Source organism: Chiloscyllium plagiosum, unplaced genomic scaffold (genome assembly GCF_037043375.1).
Source record: "Chiloscyllium plagiosum isolate Xiang-an unplaced genomic scaffold, Cpla_swu_hap1 HiC_scaffold_12, whole genome shotgun sequence".
Classification (NCBI taxonomy): Eukaryota; Metazoa; Chordata; class Chondrichthyes; order Orectolobiformes; family Hemiscylliidae; genus Chiloscyllium; species Chiloscyllium plagiosum.
The window spans coordinates 73,542,314-73,564,831 of record NW_028270150.1 but is presented as its reverse complement, the minus strand read 5'-3'; positions in this window follow the sequence as shown (position 1 = coordinate 73,564,831).

Here is a 22,518-nt window from a genome sequence, read left to right as displayed (position 1 = left end):
ATCAATGTAGGTGGACCCCAATATCCCGCTGTTCCTTCACAATGCCAAAAATCCTTTCTTTAACCCTGTATTCAGGATTCAAATTTGACCTTCCAAAATGATTCACTTCACATTTATCCACGTTGAACTCCATCTGCCACTTCTCAGCCCAGCTCTGCATTCTGTCAATGTTTAATGTCTCCAATCTGGAGTTTTATTCTTCCATTTGCCTTTCACCATTGTTTGTCCCCTTGGGATAAGTGTTGTGCAATCTTATAGCCAAAGCTTTACCTTCAGTGGGTTGCATCTTCAGCCAATTGACACAGATCTGTGAAACTCAAAATCTATCTGATGCCTCACATTCACTTGATGCCCTCTATCTGTAGTTATCTTTCGAACAGTCACAAATGACTTATCACCTTAAGACTTGGCAATGCCAATCTGTCCTGTGGTGATGTCTTATCAGAATCAAAGATTGCCATCTTTCCAACAACAATCTTTATGAGCTTGCTTTTCTTTTTACCAGTTAAGTATGTGTGCAAATTGACTTAGCTTGCTGCAGTTAGAGCACTGCTCTCCAAATGCTGTAAATGTTTCCTGTTGTGTGGTGTCCGCCACGATATACAAACCTTGTCCTCTGGCTTTGATCTTATTTCTGGCCATTGTGTAAATATGTCTTCCTTCTTTCCTAAGCTCCGATGCTAAAAACATACTCTTCATAAATAACATTGATAGAGGGCTCACATGCGTTTTCAGGGCACTCAATATTTCTCTAGCCTGGCTTTCCGCTCCTCAGTGAGTTATCAGGTGCAGTTCAGGTTTTAACACTGTGTTCCCATCACTGTTTATAAATTTGTTACTCTAATGTGTTCAGGTTTACTGTTTGAATCTATGACTATGTAATAATTTTATCATTGAGTCTTGAGGGAAATTCCAATTCTGTCTAGTGTTTCTTTCTGACACAAAATCATCAGGAACTTGAAAATTCAAAGGCATCCTTTCTCACCCAGAAGTAAAGAGTTATGCACTTATGTTTGCTATTTCCTACAGTAGCTGGCTCTTTTACAGTTCTCAAAATTCACACCATTTCAGCTACTCACTTCTAAATCTGCAATCAATATGTTGATATTAATAGCTTACCTTTCTGATGTGAAAACAACTATAATACCACTATTCAGTGCTCCATGTTAATGACAGCTCTAATCGAGATTACCAGTGCCCTCTGACCAGGACAGTCAATTCCAAAATGGGCATTACTGATTAAATTCTACTTGTACCTGCTGCTGTTAGTATACTAACAGATGGACACAATTTCAAATTGTGCATCTTAAATGATATGCTATCACTGTAGGTGGTAGCTGAGGCAACAAGAGTTTAAGAAAGAGAAGAGGTCGATGTTAATCATCCCAAGCTGTTTAAGCAATTATTTTTTAAAAACTCATTTCAGGGCCTCAATGTGCTTTTTCATAATAGTGAAGACCCGGCACCACATTTTATCTCCCAGTGCAGGTGCAAATCAAGTTGTGAAATGTTGAACTTACATTATTTTTTGCTGGGAAAACATTTTTTCCCTATCTTCCTAGCCCTGTGTTATTCTCATGTGGCCTTTCTGAAGGTAAGAATGGCATTAGTTCTGAGCTTAGAGTCTTTCTTGTGAGGACCACAGGAAAATTATATTACCTTCCACACATTATTTTCACGTCTTGGTATGGGTTTTGAAAGCCTTAAAAAGTTCATGACTACAGGGAGAAGCCAGTTGAGGATTTGGGAAAATTTTGAAGAGCAGGTCCAAAATATTTCAACACCTTCAAATTTCACTCTTAGGTGCTGCATTGTAATGAAGGTTTATTTTAAATACAGTGAATCACCATTAGAATATGTCCTATAAAAGTAAGTTGATGTTTACACTGACCAACTTTGAGCAAATGTTATCATGTTTTTCACTTATTTTTCTATTATAAACAATGCCATATTTCATTAACTAATGTAAAAAAAAATCCTGTTGGCCTGTTCATTTTTTTTTTGGTGTGAATTAAATAGACTGCCAGTTCGGGCTGTTAAAAATAAAACTTGTTTCTAAAAGTAAAATTGTCATCAGTTCAGGTTGTCTAATCAATCTAAGAATAATTGAAACTTTCACTAAGTAAAAGCATATAGCTTTGATGTGGGGATGTGCAGCTGGTGGATTGAATTGGTGGAGATTGGGATTTTTGCCACTTTGTAGGAGGAAGATCCATCCTCTCGAGTTGCCAGCCAATCTGATCAAATGTAGCACCAGCAGCCCAACAGTGTCAGAGCTTGTTGGCAGATGTTGTCAGAACTGCAATCAATCTGAAGGACATTGAAAATCTGAAAAACTAGACCCTGACCCACTTTTCTCTCCATCAAACTTAATTCCAAACGTAATTATATTATGATTGCTGATACCTAGAGGCATTTTCATTATAAGATCATTAATTAATTCTAACTTAATTTAGCTTGCTCTCTGGATGATTCCTGAACAAGGTATTCCTGGAAAATGGCCTGAACACATTCCATGAGCTCCTCATCTGGGCTACCTTTTGCAAACTAATTTCTTTTTGTAAATGTGTATGCCAAATAAAATCTCCATGATTGTTGCTGTATCTTTCAGATAAGCGACCATTACTTCTAGCTTTATAGTCTGTTGTTGGCTCAGTTGGCTGTCTGCTGGTTGTAATGCAGAGTGATGTTAACAGCATGACCTCAATTCCTATACCAGCAGAGTTAAAAATCACACAATACCAGGTTATAGTCCAACAGGTTTAACTGGAAGCACACTAGCTTTCGGAGTGACGCTCCTTTATCAGCTGATTGTGATTTTTAACTTTGTACACCCCAATCCAACACCGGCATCTCCAAATCATGACTACTATCTATACCAGCAGAGGTTATCATGAATTACTCTTCTTCCAAACCTCTCTCTTTGCTAAGGCATGGTGACCCTCAGGTTAAACCATCACTATTCATCTCTCTCTGATGACAAAGCAGTCCCAGGATCCTCTGGGACCATGGCTACTTTACTTACTATGTGGTTACTATCAGAGCACGTACACTCAATTCTACCATGAGTCTTCTTGCCTTTATCATTTCTCATGCTTGATTAGTCAGGTGAACATCACAAAATGTGAAAACGGCTCAGGTCTGTTTACTACAAGACCACAAGCAAATCCAATGCCAGACTTTCCATAGCACTTCAAATATAGTCTAGCAAATGTTCTACATAAGTTTGAAAAACTTCTTTTCTTTTCAATTCTACCATTCTGGGATTGAAGCCCTGTAATTTGCTAACTTTTTTTGAATGTTCTAACTAACCTGTGTCACTACTTCTAATGATTGCTGTATCTGTGGATCCAATTCCTGCTGTTTCTTTAACCTACCTGGACACTTATTTGATAAGGAATATGTGACCTCCTTATTCTTCTAACTAAAATGTACCATTTCATGCTTACTTATATCAAGGCTCATTTACCAGTTAAATCTGTATTCTCTACTATTACTAGTGTACCCTTATGGCTGGTTGCAGTCCCACTCTATATTAACTGTGCATTTCAATTCAGTGTTTTCCACAAATTTGGAAAGTGCATTTCCAATTCCCGAGCCTCAATCATGAACAACAAACTGTAAAAGATAACCATGGAAAAATCAAAGTCATACTTTGGTTCATTCTGATCAAAATGTGTAGTAATTGACTGGTAACCTGACTAAAGGCCTAATCAGGTTTCAGCAAAATGATTAATACCCGTGCTCGCATTTAAAGACAATCACTCAATAAAATGATCACATCATGACCTAATCACAAACGTGATAAACCTCATGTCCGAACCTGCGCTCAGAAACCAGTTCGGCAACCATCGATACTGTTGTAACTCTAGCTAAACATCCTGAGTAATCCCACTATGGACAACACACTGAAACTAACAAACAAAAGCAAATATTTGTCATATTTGTACTGATCCGAAATAGGTTGACAATGACGTGAACACAGGTTTCCTGCTGACAAATGAAAGAACAGTCCAAGCCTATATTGACATTTAGGTAGAAGTTAATAATATAGTTTAGCTAATAGTTTTGTTAATTTGGTGTAATATTAAAAGAAAATAGCTAATTACGTTTATGTAGAAAACCATTCATGACTTCAGAATGTCCCAAGCGGTTTACAGAAAATTAAAAGTCTGTAAAGTGCAATCATTGTTGCAATGTAGGAAAAACAGCAATTGGTTTGTGGCACCTCCTGCAAACAGCAACGGAGCAAGAAAATAAATCTAAAGATGTTCCAAGAGAAAGCAGACTCTAGGTCACCAGCCATTGAAACAAAAAAAGTCAGAAGTTATGGCCTGAAATTGTTGGCACTGAAGCAAGTCCAGAAAGTGCCTAATCAAAAGGTGAAGTGCTACTCTTTGAACTTACATTGAGTTTCAATGGCTCAGTGAAGGAGGCCAAGGAAAGAAAAAATACAGTGGGAGTGGAGCCGAGAATTAAAGTCACAGGTGAACGGAAGCTGGAGTCATCTATATACATTGAACTAAGATATTCTGCAAAGGGAACATCCAGTCTGCATTTGATTTCCCCCAGTATAGAAGAGATTATATTGTGAACAATAAATCACTGCTGCACTTGAAGAGAGGTTGGGACCTTGGACAGTGAGAAGGGAGGAGGTATGCAAACAGGGGTTGCAGTTGCTGCACTTGCAGACTGATGTGTTGTGAGAAGGGTGGGGATTGTTGACTGTGATTTAGGAGTGCACCAAGATACAGAGGAAAAAGTCCCTCTGGAAAAGTGAAGGGTATCTGAACACATGTACGAACAGATTCAGAAAAAGCTTCTTACCCACTCTTATCAGATTTTTGAACAGACATCTCAAATGTTAATGTTGATTTCTCTCACTGCACCTCCTCTGTGGCTGCACTCTATTATGCTGCCCTGATGCCCTTTGTATACTACGATCTGTTTGTATAGCTTTCAAAACAACACTGTACCTCAGTGCTTGTGATAACAATAAATCAAATGAAAGTGATGTTTGATGGTGGGATCATTCTGTTGGTATGGGAGATATAGTCATATAGCATGGAAACAGACACTTTGGTCCAACCAGTCCATGCCAAACATAATCCCAAACTAAACTAATCCCACATGCCAGCTCCTGGCTAATATCCTTCCAAAGCCTTCCTATTCATGTACTTATCCAAATGTTTTTTGAATGTTCTAATTGTGCCCCCATCCACCACTTTCTCAGGAAGTTCATTCCACATGCAAACCACCCTCTATGTAAAAAAATTGCTCCTCATGTCTTTTTTAAATCTCTCTCCTCTCACCTTAAAAACATGCCCCCAGTCTTGAAATCCCCATCCTAGGGAAAAGATACCTACCATTAACTCTATCTATACCCCTCATGATTTTATACACTTCTATAAGGTCACCTCTCAACCTTCTATGCTCTAATGAAAAAAACTCCAGCCTATCCAGCCTCTCTTTATAACTCAAACCTCCTATACCCAGTAACATCCTGACAAATCTGTTCTGAACTGTCTTCAGCTTAGTAGTATCCTTCCAGTAACTGGTGGAAGGTGATCTGTTGAACGCAGAGGATGGTGAAAATAAAATCATGGAAAAGGGGAAAGGGTTAGAGTCACTAGTGTATGAAACAAAACAGATACGTTGAACGACCATGTAAAGCACAATGGGGTTGGGGAAAAGGGTGATCATGTACTTAATTGAGGACAAGGGAAGGCATATCAGATATGTTAGTACTGAAGATTACACTATCACAACAGATGCAAAAGAAAAAGAGTAACTGGCTGAATGAAATAGAGATTTTACAGGAACCAAGATGTGAGCAATTGTAGTCAAGATAGCTGTAGGAATCTGTGGGTTGGAAGTGATTTTTTTGTCACGAGCCTAACTGCAGAGAGGAGGGTAGTGAATTAAAGGAAGGGAGGTAAGAGTCAGAGATGAAGCATGTGAAGGCAAGATGATGAAATTGCACGATACAGGAGAAACAGCAGGGATGGACACTAATACAGTCATCAATGTTCCAGAAAAAAAGAGGTGAGGGAGGGGACCTGAGGGCTGGAACAGAGAATATTCCACATAATTTATGAAAAGGCAGGTATTACCATGCATGTTCCCATAGCAAAGCCTTATATTTGGTGCAAGAGGGTGGAATTCAAGAAGTTGGACAATTTGAGAACAATTTCAATCAGGTTGAGGGGTTGCTGTGGTCAAAGGGAACTGGCTGAGCCTCAGTTGAAGTTACAGGCTGTCCTGCTGAGAATTACAATATAATGAGATTGGACATTGATGAAAGAGAAATGGTCACAGCTACAAAACTGAAAACTGCTAAAGTGGCAGAAAGTGTCATGGATGTGGATAGATAGAATCTTGTCAAACAGATAACAAAATACAGCCAAGATGGAAATAAATCAATTCTGTAGGTTGACAACAGACTGAATTGTTGAGTTCAAGAGGATCGACTTGTGTGTGGATCTTGGGAAAGAAATAGAAGTGGATTGGTTAGTGTTGAGGAGTTTAGATGCTATGAAAGGTAGATTTCCAGATGACAGGAGGTCATCTTGTAGTTAAATTAATCACCTTCTTCTCTCACAAATCCCTCATCCAAAACACACCTTGATCTTTGATATCTTCTCTTTGCCAAACCCATTTTATCTTTCTTCCTTCAACAATTTACCATCTAATTTGTTGCTGGCTACTGTACCTTCTCTAATAGTTCTCATGATGCTACTCACCTGTTCATTGGGTCTTGTTCTTTTTTATTAGATTTTTTTTTATTAGATTTTTTACAGGGTGGAAACAGGCCCTTCGGCCCAACAAGTCCACACTGGCCCTCCGAAGAGCAACCCACCCAGACCCATTCCCTTACATTTATCCCTTCACCTAACACTACGGGCAATTTAGCACGGCCAATTCACCTAACCTGCACATTTTTGGACTGTGGGAGGAAACCAGCAGACACGGGGACAATGCACAAACTCTACACAGACAGTTGCCTGAGACGGGAACTGAACCCGAGTCTCTGGTTCTGTGAGGCAGCAGTGCTAACCACTGTGCCACCGTGCCGCTCACAGATTCAAGGTTCTTGGTGATTTATACCCCTACTATGTATACCGTATCTAACAGAAATGCTAAAGAAACTCAGCAGGTCTGGTTGCAAGTGTGAAAAGAAAACAGAGTTAAAATTTCAAGTCCAGCAATCCTTCTTCAGAACTGAACTTCTACTATTCTTATCTGGATGACTACAACTCAACCTGTCCCTGCTGTGACCAGGTTAGTTTTTGATCTTCTCTTTGGCCTATGTTTTAGTTTGAGGCCCACTGCCTGAAAACATACAATGCTTCTTGGCTTTCCACGTTTTTACTTCCTTTTGTCAATCGTCGATCTCATGTTCTGCCCTTGTCTGGCACATTCAGCCAGTTTTTGTATTCCCTTGTGCATTTTTCCATCCTTCCTAATATGTTGGCTTCGCTGCAAATTCAAATGGACAATAAATGCTGCACTAGCCACCTACATAAACATCACATGATCCCTCTCCTAACTAATACGCAACCTAGTCCCAATTTTGTGTGCTTGATCTTTGTGATAAATAGCCATACCTTGATTTTTACAAACATGAGTATGCCAAGCGCATAGTGCACCTTCAATTTGCATTCACTGTTCAGGTTCTGAGTGGATATGCTGCAAGGAATAGTGGGAGTTGCAGTCCATGAGTCTTGGTGAGAGATGTGTGCAGTGGCAGAGTTAGAATAAGTTGTGGCCCTGTGTCATGTGAGGTAGCAGAGAGAATGATGAAGCTACCATCTCTAACAAAAACATTATAACACTATCCCCCAGAAACACACGTCAGTATTTTCAGGCATTTTCCAACAGGTTAAGTTCAATATGTTTTACTTAACCAGGAAACAGGATGCATGGCCCTTTAAATATATAATAATTTCTCAGGACCTAAGTTTGTTTTGAGAGAGCAAAACAATTATTGTCACTATAAATAATAAAATAAAGATCTGCAGTTACTGAAGATCTGAAACCAGAAATTGCTGGAGAAACTCAGCAGATCTGGCAGCAGCTGTGGAGAGAGAAAACAAACGTTTTGAGTTCACTGACCGCCCTTTAGAAAGGTTCTCAGGAAAGGTCGCTATAGTCAAAATGTTAACACAGTTATTGCTTTCATTGTCCAATTTTGGTGTACAGCAGTCACATCAGCTAGTTGGGCTGTGGGAGGTCAGGAAATACACAAGTTTCATGTGTTTGAATGCAAGTAGGTGATGCTGGTGTGTGACTGGACTTCAGTGGCTGCAGCGGAACAGAGGAGCAGGCCACTCAGAGGGCATGGTCTGTGTCATTTACCCTGTCAAGTTAGATGCTCCTCCATGCTTCTCGATAGTGAGAGGATCTTCTGGCACCCAACATCCATCTAATCCTTTTCTTATAGCAGTGTAGTTGTCATAGCCTTTGTTCTCTAATTCCAGTCGTAGAATTCTGTGATTTGCATCAATCACATTAGTGTAGCACTTTAACATTTCTTAACAGTAATTGTAATGATGCATGACTCTTTGTCCTTCCAACCGAAAAATACGTTTCCCAAGCAGTCTCATAATAGCAACAAAAACAGAAACTGCTGGAAAAGCTCAGCAGGTCTGGGAGCATTTGTGGAGTTTTGAGGAAGGGTCACTCAAGCCAAAACGTTAATTCTGATTTCTCACGACAGATGCTGCCAGACCTGCTGAGCTTTACGAGCAATCTCTGTTTTTGTTTTCTGATACACAGCATCCCCATTTCTTTCAACGTTTATTTAGTATCTTATAGCAACTTATAATACAAGTGCCCACAGAATAATGCAGGTTTGAATCATATACAAGCAGTCATTGCATTCATTCTGTTGCAATGTCTGCTCTAATGTTCGTGGAAGATAAAACACAGCTTGCCTTTCCAGCAAAAAAATCTACTCTCCACACAAAGCTCCTCCCACACTTCTTGTAACATCATCAATATTTTATTCCATATTTCTCCCTCAAATATTCACCAGAAATGCATCCAGGCTACTCATAAGAACATAACATGAAAAACAGAAGTAGAATAGGCAGTGTCAAGATTAGAGTGGCACTGGAAAAGCACAGCAGGTCAGGCAGCATCCAAGGAGCAGGAAAATCAACGTTTCGGGCAAAAGCCTTTCATCAGGAATGAGGCAGGGAGCCTCCAGGGTGGAGAGATAAATGGGAGGGAGGTGCGCCTGGGGAGAAGGTAGCTAAGAGTGCAATAGGTGGATGGAGGTGGGGATGAAGGTGATAGGTCGGATAGAAGGGTGGAGCAGATAGGTGGGCAGAAAGATTGGCAGGTAGGACAAGTCATGAGGATGGTGCTGAGCTGGCAGATTGGAACTGGGGTAAGGTGGGGGGAAGGGGAAATGAGGAAACTGGTGAAGTCCACATTGATGCCCTGGGGTTGAAGTGTTCCGAGGCAGAAGAATAGGGAGTATCATGCCTTGACTTTGTTCTTCAATTCAATAAAGATTATATCTGACCTTCTACACTGATTCTAAATTCTTCTCTATCCCCAGATCCCTTGATTCCATTTGTGTCCACAGTCTTTCAGTACTTGTCTTGAATATACTGAAGGCCTGAGCATTCACATCTTTACCCACCAACAGGCAGGCATCGCCCCCCCCCCCCCCCCCCCCCCACTTGCCCCCATCCCACCCTACCTCATTCCCATCTCACACTTGGACAGGCCATAAGACCACAAGATATAGGAGCAAAAATTAGGCCATTCAGCTCATCGAGTCTGCTTTGGCATTCAATCATGGCTGCTAAGTTTCTCAACACCATTCTCCAGCTTTCTTCCTATAAGCCTTGATCCCCTTAATACTCAAGAACTTATCTATCTCGATCTTAAATACTGTCAATGACCTCCCCTCCAAAGCCTTCTGTGGCAACGAATTCCATAGATTCACCACTCATTGGCAAAAGAAGTTTCTCCTTATCTCCATTCTAAAAGATCTTCCCTTTACTCTAAGGCTGTGCCCTCAGGTCCTAGTCTCTCCTCCCAACAGCAACATCTTCCCAGCATCCACTCTGTCCAGGCCATTCATTATTCTGTATATTTCAATTAGATCCCCCCTTGTCCTTCTAAACTCCATTCAGTATAGACCCAGAGTCCTTACATGTTAAGCTTTTCATTCCTGGGACTGTTCTCATGAACCTCCTCTTAACATGCTCCAAGGTCAATATATTTGTCCTGAGATATGGGACCCAAAATTGCACACAATCCTCCAAATGTAGTCTGACCAGAGCCTTATAGAGTCTCTGCAGAACATCCCTTCTATTATATTCAAGTCCCCTCAAAATAAATGTCTTCATTGCATTTGCCTTCCCAACTACCTATTCAACATGTAAGTTTACCTAGAGAGAATCCTGGACTAGAATTCACAAATCTTTTTACACTTCAGAATTTTGAATTTTCTCCTCATTTAGAAAATAGTACATGCCTGTAATCTTCCTACCAAAGTGCATAACCTCGTACTTTCCCACGTTATACTCCATCTGCCAGTTCTTTGCCCAAACTCGTAACCTGTCCAAATATTTCTGTAGCCTCCCCACCTCCTAATGCTACCTGTCCCTCTAACTATCCTTTTATCATCTACAAACTTAGCCAGAATGTTCTCAGTTCCTTCATCTATATCGTTAATGTATAAAGTGAAAAGTTATGGTCCCAACACTAAGCCTTGTGGAACACATTTATCACCAGCTGCCATCCTGAGAAGGACCCTTTTATCCCCACTCTCTGCTTTCTGCCAGACAACCAAGCTTCTGTCCATGCTAGCACCTTGCCTTGAACACCATGGGCACTTTTCTTACTCAGTAGCGTCCTGTGTGGCACCTTGTCAAAGGCCTTCCTGAAGTTCAGGCAGATAACATCCATTGCCTCTCCTTGGTCTAACCTGCTCATTACTTCCTCAAAGAATTCTAGAAGATTTGTCAGGCATGACCTCCACTTGATGAAACCATGTTGAATCTGCCCCATTCACCAAACACTTCCAAGTATTCAGAAATCTCATGAAATCTCAGAAATCTTCATAATGAATTTCAGGACCTTATCCACAACCAAGGTTAGGCTAATCAATCTGTAATTTTCCAATTTCTACCTGACTCCCTTTTTAAACAGGGGTGTCAATGTTATCGATTTTCCAGTCCTCTGGGATTGGAATTCTAATGATTCCTGAAAGATCACCACTAATGCCTCCACTATCTCTTCAGCTATCTCCCTTAGAAATCTGGGGTGTAGTCCATCTGGTCCCGGTAATTTATCCACCTTCAGGCCATTCAATTTTTCGAGCATCTTCTCTTTTAGTAATGGCTACCATACTCAGCTCTGCCCTCTCACTCTCTTGAAGTTTTGACACAAAGTAATTATTCAGCTCCTCAGCCATTTCCTTGTTCCCCTCTACTATCTCTCCAGGGTCATTTTCCAGGGGCCCAAAGTCTACTTTTGCCTCTCTTTTGCCCTTTATATATTCAAAGAAACTCTTATAGTCTTCCTTTATATTGCTGGCTAGCTTACCCTCACATTTACTCTTCTCCCTCCTTATTTCTTTTTTTGTTGCTGTCTGTTGGTCTTTGAGAACTTCCCAATCCTCTGGTTTCTCACTGCCCTTCGCCACATTATATGCTTTCACTTTTGTTTTTAGGATATCCCTGTCTTCCCGAGTCAGCCATGGTTCCCTCATCCTCCCTGTACCATGCTTCTTTTCCCTTGGGATGAATCTCTGCTGTGTCTCCTGCCATTGCTGTTCCACTGTCTTTCCTGCTCGGCTCCTCTCCCAGTCAATTCTACCCAGCTCCTCCCTCATGCCTCTGGAGTTGCCTTTATTCAGCTGTAATTCCATTACCTCCGATTCAATCTTTTCCCTCTCAAATTGCAGAGTAAATTTGATAATATTATGGTCACTGTCTCCCAAGAGTTCCTTCACCTTAAGCTCTCTTCTCAAGTCTGCCTCATTGCACAACACTAAATCCAATATTGCCTGTTCCCTTGTAGGAGAAAGTGAGGACCACACATGCTGGCAATCAGAGTCGAGAGTGTGGTGCTGGAAAAGCATAGCCAGTCAGGCTGCATCTCAGGCGCAGGAGAATCGACATTTTGAGCATAAGCTCTTCACTCCCTAGTGGGATCCACCACAAGCTAATCCAAAACGCCATCTCATAGACATTCCACAAATTCCTTTTCTTGCAATCCACTACCACCCTGATTTTCCCAGTCCACCTGCATGTTGAAATCCTCCATGATGACTGTAACTTTGCCTTTCCTACACATCCTTTCTATCTCCTAGTGCATCTTTTGACTACTGACTACTGTTTGGAGGCCTGTACACAACTCCAACTATGGTTTTTTCACCCTTGTGGTTCCTCAATTCTACCCATACAGATTCTATACCATCTGACCCTACTTCATTACTTAATAAGTAATTACTTAATTACTTCATAAATAATTACTCCATTACTTCATTTCTATACACTCTGTCCTATTTGTGTCTATGCTGAAGATTTTAATAACCTTTCCTGAGTTCTGCACTCTTTTCTTCAGGTTTTCTAACTTCCTCTATAACTAAATCTACACTCCTACCCCCAGTTTAGTTTAAAGCCCTGTCTACAGTCCTATGTTTGTGGTTCGCTAAAACTCTGGGTCCCAGCACAGTTCAGATGAGGACCGTTCCATCTGAACAGTTCCCTTCTTCCCCAGTACTGGTGCCAATGTCCCATGAATACAAACCCATTTCTCCCACACTAATCTTTGAGTCTGCTGAATCTTATTGACTCAAAAGTTCCAAAACAATGCAACAGTGTATAAAAAAGTAATTGCTGCTCATGGAATTCGAGGAAATCACCTCCAACACATAAAATAGCTCAAAAAAGGAGCAGCTCTTACAGCCAGAAATTTTTCCCATCCTCCATCTTGGAATACCCAGAATGCGAGGTGCTGCATTTTGGGAAAGCAAATCTGAGCAGGACTTATACACTTAATGGTAAGGTCCTAGGGAGTGCTGCTGAACAAAGAGACCTTGGAGTGCAGGTTCATAGCTTCTTGAAAGTGCAGTCGCAGGTAGATAGGATAGTGAAGGAGGCGTTTGGTATGCTTTCCTTTATTGGTCAGAGTATTGAGTGCAGGAGTTGGGAGGTCATGTTGTGGCTGTACAGGACATTGGTTAGGCCACTGTTGGAGTTTTGCATGCAATTCTGGTCTCCTTCCTATCAGAAAGATGTTGTGAAACTTGAAAGGGTTCAGAGAAGACTTACAAGGATGTTGCCAGGGTTGGAGGATTTGAGCTATAGGGAGAGGTGGAATAAGGCTAGGGTTGTTTTCCCTGAAGCGTCGGAGGCTGACGGGTGACCTTATAGAGGTTGATAAATAATAGGGGCATGGATAGGATAAACAGATAAAGTCTTTTCCCTGGGTTGGGGGAATCCAGAACTAGAGGGCATAGGTTTAGGGTGAGAGGGGAAAGAGATAAAAGAGACCTAAGCGGAAACCTTTTCACACAGAAGGTGGTGCATGTATGGAATGAGTTGCCAGAGGAAGTGGTGGAGGCTAGTACAATTGCAACATTTAAAAGGCATTTGGATGGTTATATGAATAGGAAGGGTTAGAGGGATATGGGCCACATGCTGGCAGGTGGGACTAGATTGGGTTGGGATATCTGTTCGGCATGGACGGGTTGGACCGAGGGGTCTGTTTCCATGCTGTACATCTCTATGACTCTGTGACCCTTTGTGCCAATTAGCTCATGGCTCAGTTAGTAATCCAGAAATGATTATCTTTATGGTTCTGCTTTTTAATTTCACTCCTAGCTGTTCATACTCCCCTAGCAAAACTTCTGCCCTAATTTTATCTACGTCATTGACCTTGACCACTGGCTCTGGGTCAGTGTCAAAGGTTCAGAAAGTAGCTTCTTTGTAGCTCAATGCTAAATGGCTGATCCTTTATTTATATGCCATGACCCTGTCAGTCTAGACTTTGCAGACATGGAAATTGGTCTTTCAGTATCTGCCCAGTCAAACCCTCTTTACAATTTTCAGTTTGATCACTGCCTCAACTATCCCTTGCAGCAACAAATTTGAAATTCTAATATCAGTCTTGGTGAAGACTTTTCTCCTGAAGTCCTGACTGAATGTATTGGTTTTTTTTTAAATGTGCAGATCAAGTCACACAATATTTGTGATGAAGTTATTTCTGGAATTCAGATTTTTTTGAATTGGAGAATGACATTATCATGCCTAACTACAAGTGTGTAAACCGCAATATATTGCAGATATAACTATTAATAATTATAAGTAAAAAAAGCAAAATAACAATAAAATTATTTCACTCAGTAAGATACTGTGTCTTCCATATTTTCACTCCCAAAATACTATACAGCATTAAAATGATATTTTAATTACTTGGGTCTGCTCATAAAACAACTGGACCACAATGTTTCTGAACAATGCATTTCAGAATAGCGAGGTGCCAGTGTATTTCATTATTAACCTCTAAGGACAATTAAGCCAGTCACTGTAAAATGAAAAATATCCCTGTAAATGTTTCTAAAAGATCATTAATAACATTGTGACATCTTGTCTTAATCACAAACAAACCTTAATCTTCTTAACCTGTGTTTAGAAATGAAACCTCATTGTAACTAGCTATTCTGGCTCTCAGCAAGTTACCACCCAGTATGTATAATAGACCGAAACTGCTAAACAAAAGTGAATATTTATTGTACTTCCACTGATCCGAAACAAGTTATCAATTATTAATTATTCTTGCTGCATCAATACTATTTTACAGTTAGTTATTAAATATAATATCAAAAGAAGAGAAAATGTATATTTTATAGTTTTTTTATGATCTCAGAATGTCCCAGAATAGTTCACAATGTTTGAAGTGCATTCATTGCTGTAATGTACAAAACCTGACAGCCAATTCTCACACACCCATAATGTGGTAAGTAACAAAATAAAGAAAATGTCTAAAACAGGGTGTAAACAGAAAAAGCAGAATCTTTAAATACAGTTGTCATCCAAAAAATGGGGACAGCAGTTAGGATCTGAAAATATTAAACTTAATATTGAGTTCAGTAGCCTCCGAAGTGCCAAATTGAAAGATGAAGTAGTGTCCTTCAAGTTAATGTTGATCTTCAGTGGATCTGTGTAGGATGCCAAGGATAGAAGTTCACCACTGACTTGAAGCAGGGAACTTAAATGTCAGGCATGCCATGCTTGCAGGCTGAACAGAATTGTGTAAAACAAGCAGCCAATCTTTGGTCTCCTCATAGTAATGGAGACCACAACACAAGGAATGAATATATTTTAGTAAGTTCGAAGAGGTATAAATAAATTGGTGCTTTACTTGGAAGTAGATTTTGGGGGCCTTGAACTGTGAGAAGGATTGAGACAATATTTAAGATTTCATTTAGATTTCCTGGGCTTGCACAGGAAAAGGGTTTGGGAAAGAGACAATGTACTGGGGATGACTGAGGACTGTACCAGGGCGTTGCAAGGGGAGCACAATATTCAAAATGCTGAAACAGAGGGGATGGGATGATATGTTTGATGATGGCATTGTGTTGGATGTGGCAGAAATTATGGAAGATGATCTGTTGAATGCAAGTCCTAGTGGGGTGAAGGGTGAGGACAAGGGCCACTATAACATAGTTGAGGAAGGGTAGGAAAGGTTGAAAAATGAATTGCATAAAATGGGATAGTCAAAGTCAAGGACCCTGACAACCACTGTAATGGGATTTCAGCTGATCTAATAATGAATATTTAATGATGGCCTATTCCCAGAATTGAAGACAAAAAAATTCATGGAAGGGAAGAGAAGGAATGTGTCAGGGTCTGACTATGTGAAGATGAGGATGAACTAGAAATTGGAAAGAAAGTTAATGAAATTCTCTGTTGCAGATCAAACGTAAGAAGTGATGCCAATACACTCATCATTGTTATGTATAAGGTTAGGGAGAAGGGCTGAGTTGGACTATACCAAAGAGTGCTCCATATATTCCATCAAAAGGCAAGCACAGCAAGTAATTATATGGGTTCCCATAGCAACACTTTTGATTTGGAATCATGAGCTCAGTGTGAGAACTTGTTCCATACATGAGAACAAGTCAAGGTGGATGAAGACTGATTGAACAAGTCAAGCTGGATGAAGACTGATTGCACCTCAGTTCAAGGATGAAGCGGAGCGTTCCCAATGCTTACAGTGAAAAGGAAGGAACAGGACATGAGGAGAAACAAAGATACAATATATCTTGTGTGGGGCAAAAACAGGATGAATTGATGCATATTAAGGAGTCCTGCTTGTGGACCTTGCAAGGGAGAGAGTAGTGGCTTGTTTGAGGTTGGAGTGCTATAAGCTTAGATCACCAGAGGATATAGGTCAGCATTCAACTTAGAGATGATGGTGTCACAGCTTGCTGGAGTAACTCACTGGAAATCAAGCCCACTATTCCAAGAGTCATTATGAAAGTTAAAAGTCCAACTAAATATGAAAGTCTCCAATTTGCCTGTCAGATACACTCAGGCTAACAGAAATCATGGAACATGTTTTCCAACTTATTGTTCTAATAATTCTAACCACAGGTAAACAACTATGAACTGTAGACATACTGAATAGAAAAAAAAAGATTAATTTCCTAGGTACTGCTGCAAGTAAGGTCATTCAGATGCTATGGGTATAAAGCTAATATTTGCAAAGCAATAGGAGTCAATAATTTTGTGAAGATATTCTATTTTATCATTGTATTGTGGTCTTACTTTCTTAACATTTTCTGTTAATATAGAGCATTTGCAAATTTGACTTTCCTTTGCTTTGCGTTGGTATCATTCTGAATCCTAATATTATTGTTACCTGCACAAAGGTCTCTCATTATAAAAAGAAAGCATGTCACCATCTGCTTTGCATTGTTGTGTGGAAAGTTAATTTATGCAATAATATTCCCTGAGGTGAAAAACACCACAAACTAGAAGTTATTTTTACTCTGATAGTTTTGACCCCTGGTGGAAACCTGAAACTACCATTTCTGTTTTATTTCGCAAGCCCTAAGGGGTCTATTTTCACTTTTGCGCTGTGGAAAATATTGGTTGCTGCTCAGTCATGTATTGAGCTGCACTTACCTAAGAGTGGTATTTTTAATCCACTCCACCCCTCCATCCATCACTAATGCCAAAACTTGGAAACATATGTGAACAGAAAAGGGTAAACAAACACACAAGAACAGAACAATACAGCTGAAAGCACACAAACTCTTCTTTGCTACAACTTGGCTTGTGGATTTGTGGAAAGACCAGTCTGTGGTGAGTATCAGATCAGCATCAGTCAATTTATTTATGATCTCATTTGGCAGATCCTAGCTCCTTCCAGAAAAAAAAAACAATTTGTCTGAAATGGAAAGAAGAAGAACATTATTTAAATAGAATATCAGAATCATAGAATCCCTACAGTTCTGATAGAGGCCATTCGGCCATCAAGTCTACCCAACTCCTGAAAAGCATCCCCACCCTTATCCCTGTAACCCTGCATTTCCTAATCACCCAGCCTGCACATCCCTGGACACTATGGTGGAATTTAGCATGGTTAATCCACCTAACCTGCACATCTTTGGACTGTGGGAGGGAATTGGAGAATCCAGTGGAAACCGGCACAGACACAGGGAGAGCAGGCAAACTCCACACTAATTCAAAAATGTACAAATGTTTAAATCTACTAATTCATGGAATGTAGGTGTTACTGGCTGGGCCAGCACTTATTGCCCATCCCTAATTCTCTTGGAGAAGATAGTGCTGAACTGCCTTCTTGAACTACTGACTGTTGGCAGTTGAGGGAGTGAATGTTTGTAGATGTTTATGGTCTGCTCTGTCCTGTATGGTATTGAGCTTCTTGACTTGTTGGAACTGTTCTCATCCAGACAAGTTGGGAATGTTCCATTACACATCCTATTTGAGCCTTATAAATGGTGGACAGTCTTTGTGGAGTCAAGAGATGAGTTACTTGTTGCAGGATTCCTAGCCTGTGACCTGCTGTTGTAGCAGTTGTATTTTTATGGTGAGTCCAATTCAGTTTCTGATCAATGGTAATCCCTAGGAGGTTGATAGTGGGGTATTCAGTGATGATAACACCATTGATTGTCAGGGGATGATGATTACATTCTCTCTTGTTGGAGATGGTCATTGCCTAGTTTTTGGGTGGTACAAATGTTACTTGCCAGTCTGGATATTGTATATGTTTTGATGAATTTGAATATAGACAAGCTTCAGTAGCTGCAGAGTTGTGATCAGTGCTGAACATTGTGCAATCATGGGGAATCATCCCCACTTCTGACCATATGATGAAGGAAATGTCATTGATGAAGCAGTTGAAGATGATCGGGCCTACGACATATTATGAGGAATTCCTACAGAGATGTTCTGAAACAGAAATGACCTTCTTTCAACAATCAAAATCGTCTTCTTTTGTGCCAGGTATAATTCCAACCAGTGAAATGTTTTACCTGATTTCTTTTGACTTCAGTTGTGCTAGAGATCTTTGATACCAAGCATGGTCAAATGCCGCCTTGATGTCAAGGGCAATCACTTTCTTCTTACCTCAGCTCTTTTAGTCATGTTTGAATTAAGTCTATGATGAAGTCAAGAGATGAGTGTCCTTGCTAGAATCCAAGCTGGCCATCATTGAGCAGGTTACTGCTGTGTGTATAAGAGTTGGAAGGTCATATGGCAGCTGTAAAGGACATTGATTAGGTCACTTTTGGAATATTGTGTACAATTCTTGACTCCCTCCTGTAAGAAGGATGTTGTGATGCTTGAAAGGGTTCAGAAAAGATTTACAAGGATAGTGCCAGGGTTGGAGGGTTTCAGCTATAAGGAGAGGCTGATTAAGCTGGGGCTGTTTTCCCTGGAGAGTTGGAGGCTGAAAAGTCACCTTATCAAGGTTTATAAAATCATGAGAGACATGGATGGGGTAAATAGACAAGGCCTTTTCGCTGGGTTGGGGGAGTCCAGACCTAGAGGGCATATGTTTAGAGTGAGAGAGGAAAGATTTAAAAGGAATCTAAAGGGTAACTTTTTCACACAAAGGGTGGTGCATGTATGGAATGAGCTGCCAAAGGAAGTGGCGGAGGCTGATACAATTACAACATTTAAAAGCCATCTGGATGGGTATATGAATAGGAAGTGTTTAGAGGGATATAAGCCAAGTGCTGGCAAGTGGCACTAGATTAATTTAGGATATCTGGTCAGCATGGCTGAGTTGGACCCGAAGGGTCTGTTTCCATGTTGTATGTCTCTATGACTCTAAGTGAAAGTTGGTGACTTCTTCCCATACTTTACTGATCATCAAAAGTAGACCATGGGACAGTAATTGATTGGGTTGGATACGCTAGCTTCTTGTGTACAAGACATATTTGGATATTTTTCCACATTTTTGGATAGATGTCAACATTGCAGCTGTACTTGCACAGCTTGCCTAGTAGTGCTGCAAGTTCTGGCACACAAGTCTTCAGTACCTTTGTTGAAATGTTGTCAGAGCTCATAGCCTTTGCAGTACCCAAATTAAGCTATTTAGGGTGTAGAGACATATGAGCATGGAAATACACCCTTCAGTCCAACTCATTTCTTAATATTATGCAGAGTAAATTGAATTGGCTGAATTTTGGCATTTGTGATTCTCGGTTCATTGAGAGGAGACCAAAATGGATCATCCACTCAGCACTTCTCACTAAAGATTATTGCAAGTATTTCAGCTTTCCTTTTTGCATTATTGTTCTAAGCTCCCGCAAAATTGAGGATGGGGCTTTTTTGAGCCTCCTCCTCCATTTGTTTAATTTCCCACCAGTTAAACATTCTTTAATTTAATGGGTACTAAATACTTACTTATAAAACCCACCCACCTTTTATAATGTGGATCCAGTAAAAGATCTCAAATACCCGTTTGGTTTTTGGATATAAAAAATGGGATGGCATGACAAGCATGAGTGTAACTGATCTTAGGCAATAGTGGATTTCTAATTGAAATGATGGAAAAGTGTCTCAAGAGCAGCATAAAATGAGTTGCCTATTCACTGTCAGCTGTTTAATGATACTGGTTGAGAACCATTTAAATCCCTAGGTATTTATATCCCACCAGTACAAGACATAGAAAATAGCTTTGCAAATAGAAAAAGAAGCATTTTGTATGAACAGCAATAAAATACCAGAAAGAAAATTAAGATGTTTCTAAACTGGATCTTTTACAGTTCATAAATAAATCTAATATGATAACATAGTTGTTCTGTGATATTCCTTTAGCCTGCCAGATTCCATACAATATAAACGCTAATATGATTTAAATTTGAATGGTATTTAGGAGTAGTACTACCATTAAAGTTCTAAATGTCTATTTGAGAGGACTCACATTGGTTTCTAGCTTTTGAAAAGAAAAATCTCAAAACAAATCACACATAAGAGTCATATTGAATGAACTGCAATGCAACAAATGTGGTAGTCAGTTTCATACACATCAAGATCTCATAAAATTCATAAAGGGAAATAACCAGTTGGTTTCAACTAAGAGCTGGAAAGGATTCAGTTGGCTGAACAGTCTTCTTTTATGACCTTATGAATCTATAAGACAAATTAATTTTTGATTGGCTATGGTTGAGAGCAGAATATTGGCAGAATGCAAGGACACTACACTCATGAACAAAGAATGTGATTGGAGTTTTAACCTGGACTAATTCTGCTTGAACTTGAAGGAAGGGTTTCGTTTTATCACTGAACCAAATTAAGCAAACTCCTTTTCCCATTTCATCAGAATGCCAACTCCTTTTCTAAGCTCAGAAGTCAGTGAGTTTCAATAATGACAGTTGTTCTTACGTAGCATTCAATCACAAACATACCTTGGTACTCAACAAGGAAGTAATCAAAACAAAATGGATACCAATCTAATAAAGGGGATTTTAAGTTGAATATAAAGCATATTTGTATAATTCTGACACATCACATTGACAAAAGTAGCTTTGAGGATGAGTTCAAAGGCCTCAACTTTATGAAAAATTGGATAAGTATCAACTTTGGTGAGTTTCATGATGGTTTTTTTTTCCTTGAGCCCAAACAAGTTTTCTAACACTGTTCTCCATGATTCATCTTATTAGCTACACACCACAACTCTATGGTGCCTCATTCATGCTATCTTCTGCTTAGCAGTGGTGGAGGTACTCGCCAATGCCAGGAAATTCTAGAATTCTAACACTGGCACCATTTATAAAGCCCAGCTTTGCACTACGTCTAGCTTTGTCAACCAGGAACTGCCCCTCCATGCATGTACCATTATGAGGGACTTAAAAAAGAAACACTTCTGGGAAAACATGGGTTATACTTCATTACAAATACAAGTGCTCATTTGTTCACATATTGCTTTTTTATATCATCACCTGTCTCATCCACTGTCATTGCAACAATAAGAATCAAGTTACACAAGTTAGCATAATTGCAATTTCAAACCCTGTCTAAGGGATTTCCATGCTTTCCACTAACATCTTCCCATTGCTCAAGGTGGAAGCATCACACACTTGAAAGCCTTTAAATGGTTGAAACGTTCATTTCTATTTATTAATAGGTAAAGCAATGAAAAAAAAACAAAGAAAAGCTATGTTTGTTTCTCGAAACAGAAAGGGACTGTGTGGCTTTCAATCAAAAACAAATGTACAGGCAAGAACTGATCATTGTACCCAGCTCATATCTAAAGGAAGCAATTGCCAAAGAAGATCTGTCTGGATTTTTGCATCTGAAACTGCAGTGCTCTATCATGCAGAATGTGATGTTCTTTCATTTGTCTTTATCTTTCTGCTCAGAAGATTGCAGCTGCTCTGCCAGTCTTCAATGTCCAACCCAATCCCTCTTTGGCTGGTCCAGTTGTACAGAAGCGCAACACTCTAGGGCGAGCAGTGCAGTCTGTCTGGACTGTACTACAAGGCACCCCCACATGGATCCAGGCATCAGAATTCCATCTTCAGCAGGCCTATTGTCTGCTCCACAATGGTCCTGGTTGCAAAATGGGCTGCATTCTGTCTACCTTTGGCCTCAGTCAGAAGGTTATATAATGGAGTTAATAGTCATGGTTGCAGATAATAGCCCTTGTCTCCCAGCAGCCATTCTCATTAGGTAACCAGCCTTTGAAATGAAGCAGGAAAGTGGCAGTTCTCAAGGAGAGAAGGACCATGGCTGCTTCCAGGGTAGCTGGCATAGCCTTTTAAGATGTATTACTAATGATCATAGATCATTTGTACATTGATGGAACAGAATCCTTTGCTTTTGATAAATTCTGCCATATTTTGGTATGGCGTTCACATGGGAAGATTGGTTTAGACTAATGCACATGCTGCAGTGCTGACCTCATCATTGGAAATGAGACGAAGTGGTGCAATAAGAAATAGGAACAAAAGTAGGCTGTTTAGCCATTTTAGCCTGCTCCACTATTCAATAGGGTCATGGCTGATCC